At 33.6% G+C, this 13,657-nt stretch overlaps 1 long non-coding RNA gene across 1 annotated transcript; it reads right to left on the bottom strand.

Annotated features, from left to right (window-relative positions):
- Positions 1–8,242: 8,242 nt before the first annotated feature.
- On the bottom strand, positions 8,243–13,464 carry LOC111085860. The gene is made up of 3 exons (XR_002610637.1): positions 13,383–13,464; positions 11,795–11,927; positions 8,243–11,589 (listed from the first exon to the last, which is right to left on the bottom strand). It is a non-coding gene; the product is annotated as an uncharacterized LOC111085860 (long non-coding RNA).
- Positions 13,465–13,657: the final 193 nt, after the last annotated feature.

Below are 13,657 nucleotides of genomic sequence, written 5' to 3'. Positions count from 1 at the left end.
TTACTTCTCACAGTTTAGACGGTGTAGTCTTGTGTTTACTTCTCACAGTTCAGACGGTGTAGTCTTGTGTTTACTTCTCATTGCTCGTGTTGATAATCGCCTGGCACAATCTGTCAAGCTAGTTTAACGACTACTATATTAATGTTTATCTAATGTAGTTTTATTTTTCAAGGTCCATGTGACATCATTTCTGACACTGTTCCTTCGTCGGAATACATTATTTTAAGTGTTCGTGTCACTGATAAACCTGGCCCTAGTGGTTTAGCGATAAGTCTGGAGGCTTATAACGCTGAAAATCGGGTTATCGATACCCGTGGTGGGCACAGCACAAATAGCCCATTGTGTAACTTTGTGCTTAAATACAAACAAACAGCATTTCATTAAATTCCTTCACTAACGTTTCGCTAACTTGGACTCCCTTTGACTTCATTAACAGCATCCGTTGTCCCCCAATGGGACAGCGGTAAGTCTACGGACTTACACCGCTAAAATCAGAGGTTCGATTCCCCTCGGTGGACACAATAGATAGCCTGATGTGACTTGGCTCTAAAAAACATACACACACACACGATATCAGATAAGAGGTATATTTTTATAGCCGACTATTATTGCAGATATTTTTTCCACGATTACATGTTATTTGTTGAATATTCGCCTATGGCAAACAATGTAGAAACTAGGGGTATGTATCTCATCATAGTACCTCGATATTTGTTGAATATTCGCCTATGGCAAACAATGTAGAAACTAGGGGTATGTATCTCATCATAGTACCTCGATATTTGTTGAATATTCGCCTATGGCAAACAATGTAAAAACTAGGGGTATGTATCTCATCATAGTACCTCGATATTTGTTGAATATTCGCCTATGACAAACAATGTAAAAACTAGGGGTATGTATCTCATCATAGTACCTCGATATGATACGTATCCTAGATACAGAGACTTGACAGTCTTGTCTGTAATTTATCATCTATATTGCTAACACTGTCGTATTTAACTACTTCACAATTTACAGTGATTTTTCAAATTCTCAAGTTTCATCAACTAAACGGCAGCTGGCAAGAGAAGTAAAATATAAAGAAGTTAATATCTGTCTATCTATTTTGTTATTGTTAATTTGTATGTAATGTTTTTGATTTTAAAAAAATGTTTGTTTGTTACGGATTTCGCGCAAAGCTACACGAGGACTATCTGCGCTAGCCGTCCCTGTGTGACGGGGATTCTAACCCACGACCCTCAGATTGCGACTCGAGCGCCCTAACCACCTGGCCAGGTGGTTAAGGCGCTCGACTCGCAATCTGAGGGTCGCGGGTTCGAATCCCTGTCACACCAAACATGCTCGCCCTTTCAGCCGTGGGGGCGTTATAATGTGACGGTCAATCCCACTATTCGTTGGTAAAAGAGTAACCCAAGAGTTGGCGGTGGGTGGTGATGACTAGCTGCCTTCCCTCTAGTCTTACACTGCTAAATTAGGGACGGCTAGCGCAGATAGCCTCCGTGTAGCTTTGCGCGAAATCCATAACAAAAAAACAAACAAAATACTTATAATGTTTACTGAAAGCTTGCCTTATTTCGTGAAGATACATAAATCATATCGTATCGGACGATGTATCGACACAATCGTATCAACGCTTCACGATACGATACTCGTTTCGTATCGCCACACCTTTAGTAGAAACGTTTGATATCACCGTCACCATTTGAATCTACAAAATGATATCAATCACGTGATCACGCCAATTGACAAGCGTTTTAACACATTGTTACATTAATATTTTAAATTGTTGACATTATGAGAATGCAATACCCTTTAAATTTTAAAAGATCACTTAATCCTGAGAAATATTTTTTGCACACATTTTTATATCTATATATACGAAGCATTTATAATGAAGTTTCAGTTCATATTGAATATAAAAAACGTAATATAGTCACTAGACTGCATTGCCATCTAGTGTATGTGCATTAGAGCTATAATTTTAAATATATATTGTCAGCGGATAAGCTGACATGTCAAATTATATAACCAGGAATTTCCTCACAGACAAACAAAAAGGAATCACGTTCTTATAAGAAATAAATATCTAACCTCGTGACGTCATGTTTGATTTCTCGAAATAGGAGGAGTTATAAAAGCCGAAATGCATTTATCGAGATAGAATAGTTCGATTACTGTCTGCCCATTACGAGTATATAGTGACGGGCGTGCAAAGGAGCCGTGAAACTTTATAAGTGTAGTGAGTGTTGATATAATATGCCTAAACTAATGACGTAGTGTGGGATCACCTAGCCTAGAGCCAAGAACAAAAAAAATTATCATGAAAGTAAAAATATAGATTCAGTTTTAAATTTAAATCGTTTCTGAATTAAGTAATTTTCTGTCATATCACCAACATTTTTAATATTAAGTAAAAACCTCTTTAATCAACGGAGACTCTAAATGAAGAAATCAACAGATATTTTTTCCAGTTTTATTGTCTATACATTTCATGTTATACTTTCAGTACATAGACTACCAACAATATTAGGTTATACTTTTGTTGCTAAGCAACATGACATAAAAGACATTTTTGTAGCGTAGTGTTAGCAAAACACTCTGGATTTTATAAATATTAGAAGTTGTTAATCTAACTTATTTTTACCAATAACTAGTTTATGAATACGCCACGAATTCATCTTAATTTTGATTGGCTCACAAAGGAACTTGCCGACGTTTGACTGCCTCGACTACACTTTTCTGCCTCTTTGTTGGTCAAGCTTGATTTCACAAAACTTATATATTTCAATTAGCTATGAAATATGAGGTTAGGGTATACTATGTGGTGGGGGTGGTAGTATTTGCCCCGTCATTTTTGATGGGCTATACACTAGTAGGATAATAAAAGTTACTTCTACTAATAAGTACAAAAAATGCTTTTAGTTATTTACAAATGTATATTTTGATCAGAGAGCAAATCAACAAAATATTGAATAATTCTTATTACGAGAAAGTTTTAAATAATATAAACATAGATAATTTAATGTAATTAACATTGTTACTGGATATGAAACTGAAATACATTGTTACTGGATATTGAACTGAAATACATTGTTACTGGATATGAAACTGAAATACATTGTTACTGGATATTGAACTGAAATACATTGTTACTGGATATGAAACTGAAATACATTGTTACTGGATATGAAACTGAAATACATTGTTACTGGATATTGAACTGAAATACATTGTTACTGGATATTGAACTGAAATACATTGTTACTGGATATGAAACTGAAATACATTGTTACTGGATATTGAACTGAAATACATTGTTACTGGATATGAAACTGAAATACATTGTTACTGGATATGAAACTGAAATACATTGTTACTGGATATGAAACTGAAATACATTGTTACTGGATATTGAACTGAAATTAGAGTCCGTTTTTTCAAGTTTTCAAAATTTGAAATTTTATCACGAAAAAGTTATTACTGTCATCTCATTTTCTTGCCCTCTAGTGAGCACAGTCACGTGTAACTTTGTATATTTGGAGTTTTATGTCAAATAGTTAACATTTCAAAATGTTTGTTTAAATTTCGAAGATAAGCTTCCAAAGAGAACGATTTTTCTATTGAAGAGAGAAATATAGAAATATTTTATACTTGCAGGTTCTATATACATAATTTATTACATTAATGAGTTCTTAAGAAAATGTAACAACTACCAAACACAAAATCACATTGTTCAACTTCTTCAAGTCAGACATTTGTTGTTGTATCCTTCTCTAGGTTTTCTCCACGGAGATGTCTTGAGTTCATGTATTATTAGCTGCGTTAAAGACTCCACGGAGATTGTCTCGAGTTCATGTATTATTAGCTGTTTTACAGACTCCACGGAGAAGTTTTGGGTTCATATATTATTAACTGTGTTAAAGACTCCACGGGGAAGTCTTGCGTTCATGTATTATTAGCTGTTTTATAGACTCCACGGAGATGTCTTGGGTTCATGTATTATTAACTGTTTTATAGACTCCACGGAGATGTCTTGGGTGCATGTATTATTAATTGTGTTATAGACTCCACGGATAAGTCTTGGGTTCATGTATTATTAACTGTGTTATAGACTCCACGGATAAGTCTTGGGTTCATGTATTATTAACTGTTTTATAGACTCCACGGAGATGTCTTGGGTGCATGTTTTATTAATTGTGTTATAGACTCCACGGATAAGTCTTGGGTTCATGTATTATTAACTATGTTATAGACTCCACGGAGATGTCTTGGGGTCTTCTTACTATCAAACTTCTTCTTAGTTAGTGAAAAATAATAAAGAGTTATCATTTAAATCCACAGTATGGGTCTTCTTACTAACAACCTTCTAGAAGAATTTTTCTCCAGTGCTTCTGGTTTGGAGTTGAGAACCGTAGTTCATCTTCATTTTCAGTATTTGGTAAAAGGCTTCACAAAAGGTGAGTATGTAAACCTTAGAACTCTGAAAACTTTTAAGTTCTGAGCTTTATATGTGTAGTTTACATTGCAGTAGTTCTAAATTTCATATGTGTAATTTACATTAGAACAGTTCTAAGTTTCGTATGTATAATTTACATAAGAACAGTTCTAAGTTCCATATGTGTAACTTACATTAGTACAGTTCTAAGTTCCATGTGTGTACTTTACATTAGAACAGTTCTAAGTTCCATGTATGTAATTTACATTAGAACAGTTCTAAGTTCCATATGTGTAACTTACATTAGTACAGTTCTAAGTTCCATGTGTGTACTTTACATTAGAACAGTTCTAAGTTCCATGTGTGTACTTTACATTAGAACAGTTCTAAGTTCCATGTGTGTACTTTACATTAGAACAGTTCTAAGTTCCATATGTGTAACTTACATTAGTACAGTTCTAAGTTCCATGTATGTAATTTACATTAGAACAGTTCTAAGTTCCATATGTGTAACTTATATTAGAACAGTTCTAAGCTACACTGGATAATTTCCTTTCGTATTCGTGACTTATTTGGAAATACAATAAACGTGATGATATAATTATGTAACATGTGACTTTCTGAGGCTATCTCTCGTGTAGTGGCATGGAGGTCGGTAGTAACGTGGCTTTGGAGTCATGAACTTTGACAATGTGCTTTTTAGAAAAAAAAAAAAGGTCCTGTTAGAAATTTTCCAACATAACTTCAGGCAAGGTGAAATATTACCAGTCATGCTTGGTTTATAACTGAGCATTTCTAGAGGTAGTGTTTATTGAAGTCATAGTTTCACAACCAGAAACATACCGGTTTACATCAGGCAATAATTTTCTTAACTTATTTTCGAGCAAGTTCCGCTTTCGTCGGTGGATCCAGATCAATTACATGAGATACTATCCGATAAAAGAGGATGTATATATTGAGAGAAGCAACTGTAGCGTGGTGCACTCACTTGTACACATCCTGCTTCGGAAAGAAAGAGATCCTAGGTGTGTATTTATTAATGAATATTGCGGAAGGAAATCAAAGTGATAAAAAAATGTAAATAAAATCTATTAAAAAATTTTACACATTTTACAAATTTTACACTGCTGTATTGATTAGTGAAATCTGCAGCTTACAGGCTTCTGGTATACACTTTGAAACCTTTAGAGCTGGTGGTTTTGAAAATCGTGAGACTGAAACCGTGTTTTGTTCGGTGCCACTCTGCTGTTTAGTGAAATATGTGGATTACAAACTTCAGATTACACATTCTTGCTTCTTTTGAAACCTTTAGAGCTGGTGTTTGAAAATCGTGAGACTGAAACCGTGTTTTGTTCGGTGCCACTCTGTTGTTTAGTGAGATATGTGGATTACAAACTTCAGATTACACATTCTTGCTTCTTTTGAAACCTTTAGAGCTGGTGTTTGAAAATCGTGAGATTGAAACCGTGTTAAATGCCACGGTGTTAAAGAGCTATAAATAATAACAAATGTACATTTTCTCTGTCTCTTTTAATATATCTTGAAGATAAATTTATCTACAAACTTGAAGAGCTTAGCTTATGTACCACAGTAATTTTGTAACATATTGACAACACACGTGCCATCTAAGACCAGGGTAACTAAATACACTATCGTATAGACCACGAAAAATGGAACATGAGATGTCCAGAACAAATGTATTTTGTGTTATGATATTTTAACAGCAAATAAAGTAACAAATGAAGCGTATATTTCTCATTTGAATTTTTACAGTTTCATTACTTTGTGCTGAAAAGAAACTTGTCAATAACATACTTTCGTGCTGAAAAGAAACTTGTCAATAACGTACTTTCGTGCTGAAAAGAAACTTGTCAATAACATACTTTGGTGCTGAAAAGAAACTTGTCAATAACGTACTTTCGTGCTGAAAAGAAACTTGTCAATAACGTAATTTCGTGCTGAAAAGAAACTTGTCAATAACGTACTTTCGTGCTGAAAAGAACTTGTCAATAACGTACTTTCGTGCAGAAAAGAAACTTGTCAATAACATACTTTCGTGCTGAAAATAAACTTGTCAATAACATACTTTCGTGCTGAAAATAAACTTGTCAATAACGTACTTTCGTGCTAAAAGAAACTTGTCAATAATGTACTTTCGTGCTGAAAAGAAACTTGTCAATAACATACTTTCGTGCTGAAAAGAAACTTGTCAATAAGATACTTTTCAACTTAAAGATAGTGCAAATAGCCATAGCTTTTAAGTTTTTGTCTAATAGCCTAAACCAATTTTCTAAAAAGAGTAACAGACGTTAATAAAAGCAATAACATAATAGTCTATGTACAAACTATTTTTTTTCATAATCACACATCACCAGTAAACATCAAATTTAACAGTCAAGGTATGGCGATGCAACTGCACAGCATAAAAGGCACATGAAATCATTCTTTTTTCGATCACTTTTCTCTCTCTCTCTCTTTTCTGAGGGTTTCATCTCCTAATCTTTAATTCCACCATTTATTCGCTGTCTTTCCTTTTCTCTCTCTCTTCTTTCTCTTGTCTCCTCAGCACTATCTTCTTCTTTCTTTCGTGCATTAATTTTTTTTACTGCTAGTCTTTCATAGCCTATCTCTTTCTTTGCCTTCTTTTTCCATCGTCTTTTTTCTCTCTTTTCAAAATCTCCAGAAGCAGCATCCTCCATTTTCCCTCTTTTTTTTCCTTAATCTTTTCCTTCATTTACCCCGAACATCCTCAAATCTCATTATTTAAGTCATTCCTCATTTTCCTCTTTTCAATACGCAGTTTTTCTGTCTCTTGTTTAATTAGGTTTACAACATAACAATTTTGACTTATTTCTAAACTTCAGTAGGCGCACTATGCCAAGAATTCATATTTAATCACAACTGAAACATTGCAAAACTATACGTTTTATAGTTAATAGGAAAACATAGATATTCAAATTTATAAAATACATCAAAACGGTCTTAAATAAAAGTAAGCGATAGAGGCCAAATGTCAAGTCTCTGTAAGCAAATTCACTCGCAATGTAAAGTAAATGTTCTATTGTCATAATTTATGAATGAAGAGAAGTAATAGCAAATAATACAGTTCAATGTTTAAATAATAAATCATTTCTACAGGTCACGCCATCTGTTGCCTTTGTTCTTTACTAGTATGCTTGTGACGATTTCTAACCCAGACATATTTATAGTTTTGTAGACATCATAATACTACAAAATACAAGTTATTTAGCTGCACACAAACAGCCTAGCCTAACACTAACATGCTCAGAAATAAAATAACAAACACGTTTCTCACAACCTCAATGTTAAGTTGATTTAAACGGTACTTGCATTTTCAAATCCACAAACTTAAACAAAATGGTGGCCATCATGCCTTTCAGTGCATACCTTCAACCCTTTAGTTCCCAAAAACAGGAAAGTTATATTTCGTGTATTAGATTTGCTACGCCAGTACTTACTCTATTACAAATAGGCTTAATAACAAACAACAGATAGGTGACTCTGAATACCAGTGACGGAAGAAACAAGTCACAAGCAAAAAAATCTCATTCCCTCACAAATCGTTTCCATAAACAATCAATATGGGCGTTTCCGAATATTTCCAATAGCACTCTTCATACGTAACATGTATTTCCAATACCACTCTTCACACGTAACATGTATTTCCAATACCACTCTTCACACGTAACATGTATTTCCAATACCACTCTTCACACGTAACATGTAATTCCAATACCACTCTTCACACGTAACATGTATGTCCAATAGCACTCTTCACACGTAACATGTATTTCCAATAGCACTCTTCACACGTAACATGTATTTCCAATAGCACTCTTCACACGTAACATGTATTTCCAATACCACTCTTCATACGTAACATGTATTTCCAACAGCACTCTTCACACGTAACATGTATTTTCAATAGCACTCTTCACACGTAACATGTATTTCCAATAGCACTCTTCACACGTAACATGTATTTCCAATAGCACTCTTCATACGTAACATGTATTTCCAATAGCACTCCTCATACGTAACATGTATTTCCAATAGCACTCTTCATACGTAACATGTATTTCCAATAGCACTCTTCATACTTAACATGTATTTCCAATAGCACTCTTCATACGTAACATGGTGTCGTAGCAATGACGTAATACAGAGCCGATATTTCCTTTCTTTAAAGTAACATTGGACTTTAAAAAAACATATGACGAACACAGCTTTAAAAACAAATAGGCCACAAATCCTACGAAACAATATAAATCGTATTAACAGGAAATACGTTCGACACGTCACTTGGCAATTTTGGCAGTCTTATTCTTAACATTTATATGCTATCACAAGTATAAAGTCACTTATTTATAAAGAGCACTGAACCTTATACCTAAGATTTCACGATCCAGACAGCACGAAATATATTTTGTTTTTAGCGGGAGGTCCTTATCTTTTTTAGAATTGAAATTCTACAAGAACTTAACTGTTTTTGACGTTTCATTGTTAAACTTTATCTAGATCAGTATTTTATAAATAAAGAGAAAATAATTCTTCAGAATCAGTATATAACATAAGAGTAGTATTTATACTTGAACAAACTCAGAAAAATATTCTTATTACAAAACTTTGAAGAAGTCTAACTAATAAGTGAATTTTGACATTTTGTGTGTAATGTTATGAGCTACCGTACAAAATGATCCGAGTAGAAAAAACAACTCTTGTCATTACCTCACATTTAGCTAAATAAACTGTTTACTCTGTTCAAAGAAAAAAAGATTGTTCTGACCAAGTTATTATAAGTTATCCATATAAACTCCAAAGACCAAGAGATAATAGACTGTTCTAACCACAGTGTTATAAGTTATCCATATAACATCCAAAGACCAAGAAATAATAGACTGTTCTAACCACAGTGTTATAAGTTATCCATATAAACTCCAAAGACCAAGAAATAATAGACTGTTCTAACCAAGTTGTTATAAGTTATCCATATAAACTCCAAAGACCAAGAGATAATAGACTGTTCTAACCATAGTGTTATAAGTTATCCATATAAACTCTAAAAGCCAAGAAATAATAGATTGTTCTAACCAAGTTGTTATAAGTTATTCATATAATCTCCAGAGACCAAGAAATAATAGATTGTTCTAACCAAGTTGTTATAAGTTATCCATATAAACTCCAAAGACCAAGAAATAATAGATTGTTCTAACCAAGTTGTTATAAGTTATCCATATAAACTCTAAAAGCCAAGAAATAATAGATTGTTCTAACCAAGTTGTTATAAGTTATCCATATAAACTCTAAAAGCCAAGAAATAATAGTGTTTTACAGGTCTGACATTTCAGCTAAGATACATTCCTAAAGATATAACGTTCAGACTAAACAAAAGCTCTGACATTACGATCAATCATTTTATCTGATCTACTGATTCAGCTCTAAATTATTTTTATCTGTGTTCGTTTATTGCCCCCAGTAAACCTTCAATGCTGTATATACAGTTATTTTTATAAGAAGTCGAGATATCGTCTGCTTTCTTTATCACAATATTTTTGTGCATTTACAGCTTCTTAGATATTGGTAAAGAAAACGTATTAGCTGTTAAATAGTTGTAGCTTAAATCTCCATTTCGAAAGCTTGTAAAATGCTGCTTGATACATTTTAGGCTTGGTTGTTGTTGTTTTTGTCAGTCTTTATAAGTATTCATCAAAAAACAATCACGTCAACTTTTGGAGGTTGCTAAATATCAGCATAACCAATAAAATTAAAAGTTGCAAAACCATAGAATAATCATACAATTAAAAGCGTATGCAAAGCTCCACGTAAAATTAGTATATACAGATACTTATAAAATCCTCTCATATTCTGCTTTTCTGTTCAGATTTGTGATGAGCTTATTTGATTGTCCTCTTCTGGAAATGGTTTATTCTTTTAATGGAAATCAACCTGGGTTGTCAACATTTTAAACTAAATCTCATGCAGGTAATCTGAAAAATGTAAACAAGAATTAGTTAATAAAACCGAAGTTATGTGTTGTAGGCTATGTTTTGTAATTCTGATATTTGTACTGTTTTTGGGAAAAAAAAAAAAGAGTTTTTATGTCACGTGATAAGTGCGTAGCTTAATGACTAAAATTTGTTTGAGAGTTTTAACAAACAATTTGAGAGATACAAGATGGGATTAAGGCTTAGTCGGTTTAGTAAGTAGGTTACAGTGGTTGAATGACTGTCGAATTAACGAGTTTGTTAGTCGGTTTAGTAAGTAGGTTACAGTGGTTGAATAACTGATGGATTAACGAGTTTGTTAGTCGGTTTAGTAAATAGGTTACAGTGGTTGAATGACTGTCGAATTAACGAGTTTGTTAATCGGTTTAGTAAGTAGGTTACAGTAGTTGAATGACTGATGGATTAACGAGTTTGTTAGTCGGTTTAGTAAGTAGGTTACAGTGGTTGAATGACTGATGGATTAACGAGTTTGTTAGTCGGTTTAGTAAGTAGGTTACAGTGGTTGAATAACTGATGGATTAACGAGTTTGTTAGTCGGTTTAGTAAGTAGGTTACAGTGGTTGAATAACTGATGGATTAACGAGTTTGTTAGTCGGTTTAGTAAGTAGATATGGATAAACTGTGTGCACGAGAAAGTTATCAAATAAATAAATGATTGTGAAGTTAGGCTTATCGTTAGTTCCTGAAATTATGTAAGTTTATAACTCGTAGTCCAAGATATAAAACGGCTTTATCATCAAGTGAACAGGACTATGCATTATTTTTCACCAAAAGAACCCGCCCAACAATAGAAACCGTTGTATTAATACTTCGTGCCAACAAATGTCAATAATCTGTAATATAAAAAGAAAAAATTAAAACCACACTCCTGAGATGGTCCCAATGTGGATTTTGTAGACTATCGGGAACTTAAGAAACTTTGTGCTAGGACTAACGAGACAGCCTTGATTACTATCTTACAGGTGAGCATACAAATAAAAATACATCATTTCAGTAACAGTCTGAATTAAAACTAACGGGCCAGTGAGAAACCCATTAGATCATCCAGTTCCTTCGGCTTTCCTGATAAAGATGGTCTCCATGTTTTATTTCGACGTCTGTCTCTTAACTTAGATTCTTTTTCTTCTAGAAGAAAAAAAACACACAGAATATTTTAAGCACATTTCAACTAGACTAAGAAAATATAATATCGTATTTCAAGTAAAACGTACAGTGCAGTATTCGATACCTATGGTGAGCACAGTACAGATAGCCCATTTGTGCTTAACGAGAAATAAACAAAGAAGCAAATATTTGCTGACAAAAAGAATTCTTAGAAAAACTTTCAAACCTTTTATAGAAGTATCACTTTCACTGTTTCTACGGCGATCAAGTTTCGGTGACCCAACGTGAATAAGTGATTTACGTCTTTGGGTTGTTTTCAATGACGGTAGAACTCCGTTTCTCGACATCAGCCCATTAGCCTATTATAAATATTTGACTAACTACAGTAATCACAACTTTGAAACAAGATATAAAAAGGTACAAAACTACAGTCGTTAAAGTAACCTATACATATAAGAGTAAAAAATAAAAAAGGTTTGTTTGTCTGTCCGTGAACTACTCCATGTGGTCAGGCAATAACGTCCCTAATTTTGAAGTGTGGACCAGCACACACACACGCACCCGCCTGAAGCCTCTACGCTTAACCGAATAACAAGATTGCTGTCACTATTATAACGCAGCCACAGTTAGAAGTGCGATGCATCAACCAATAGGCCACGCTCGAGTCCCTTCTCTGAAGGTGGTCGTGCTAAAAGAGAGGCTTCACTTTTAAGGTTTTGTTGCAAATTATTGAAAATGTGACTTCATAATTGAACAAATAAGTTTCCACAATTCTTAATTATGTAATTGAGATATCCCAAATGTCATGCAAGTGTTAAAATATTGGGTAAAGCAAGGGAAACTGAAATATTGTTATTTGGTAAACATAATCAGACATGATGAACCCTTAACTGAGCGTTTATTTATGAAGTTCCTGAATTATCGAGGTAATTACTGCATTAAACCACCCAGATAACTTCACGTTTCAACATTGGTGGTGGGGTTGGGTGGGGGGTATATACACATTCTCAACTCTTCAGTCTCTGGCACATCTGGTCGTTTCTGCTAGAACGCTAAAACAATACCACACCAAACAAAAATTCATAGATAAAATATTATGTGTCATAAGACCATATCCACAATCTCGATTATTCGCACAGCATAAACTTGGATTCTTATTGAAACTAAGCAACAAGAAAAATACTTAATATTTGCGATAAAAATGACGTAAATCGCAGGTGGTTTTTGTTTTCCACACACCTCTTAAAATTTTGTCCATTTTTGGATTCAGAATCAGTGACGCGTAAAAATACTATTTCAAATCTATCTTTTGACTCCTACAAATTATTGATCAAGAGAACTGGTCAGTTTGGCTGGAAGATGACAGTGAAAAGGTTCTGTGAAAAGCTATTGTTATAACCTATATTTTTAATGTTGCAATTTTCTGTTAGCTAGAGGGCGCATGACGCTAAAAGCAAGTAAGTTTGTAAGAGTAGCTCTAGAATACTCTAAATTGACGTCACGAAAACCTAGTGACTTTGGGAAATATCTAGAACAAGGATTATATATAAATACCGGTCAATATAGTAAGTAAGCTTGCAGTGAAACAGTGAAGCATCAAGAAGGTAGCAAGTTGTTTTGGATCAGTTTGTGTGTGAACGTTTTTGGATCTGTGTTAGGTATTGCGTATATCGAGTTACATTATATAAGTAAGTTTATTTTTACGTCAGTGTTGTGCAAGTAGCGTGGTTGTTAACATAGAGCTACAACAAGTTACAAATTGTACAAAAAAATGTATAAAGGAAAATTAAAAAAGATGCAGTCGTCTTCCTTACTTCCTTTCCAAAACTAAAACTGGAACTTCTGCTCCTACCATATCTGGTTTCAGGAGGGGAGCTTTCAGTTGAGCTACAGGACCTATAATAAGATCAACCAATCAAAATCATTATTATAACAATATAAATGTTTTATCTAATCAACCAATTAAACATACATTTATATAAGTATAAACTATTTCTTTGTTAATTAAGATTTTAGATAGTCATGAATAAAAAGATAAAAGAAATCATGTTAATGGTGTGTGTGTGTGTATATATATATATATATATAT

This window comes from Limulus polyphemus, unplaced genomic scaffold (genome assembly GCF_000517525.1).
Source record: "Limulus polyphemus unplaced genomic scaffold, Limulus_polyphemus-2.1.2 Scaffold667, whole genome shotgun sequence".
NCBI lineage: Eukaryota > Metazoa > Arthropoda > Merostomata > Xiphosura > Limulidae > Limulus > Limulus polyphemus.
The sequence above is the reverse complement of the archived record's forward strand: the minus strand, read 5'-3'. Positions and strand labels throughout refer to the sequence as shown.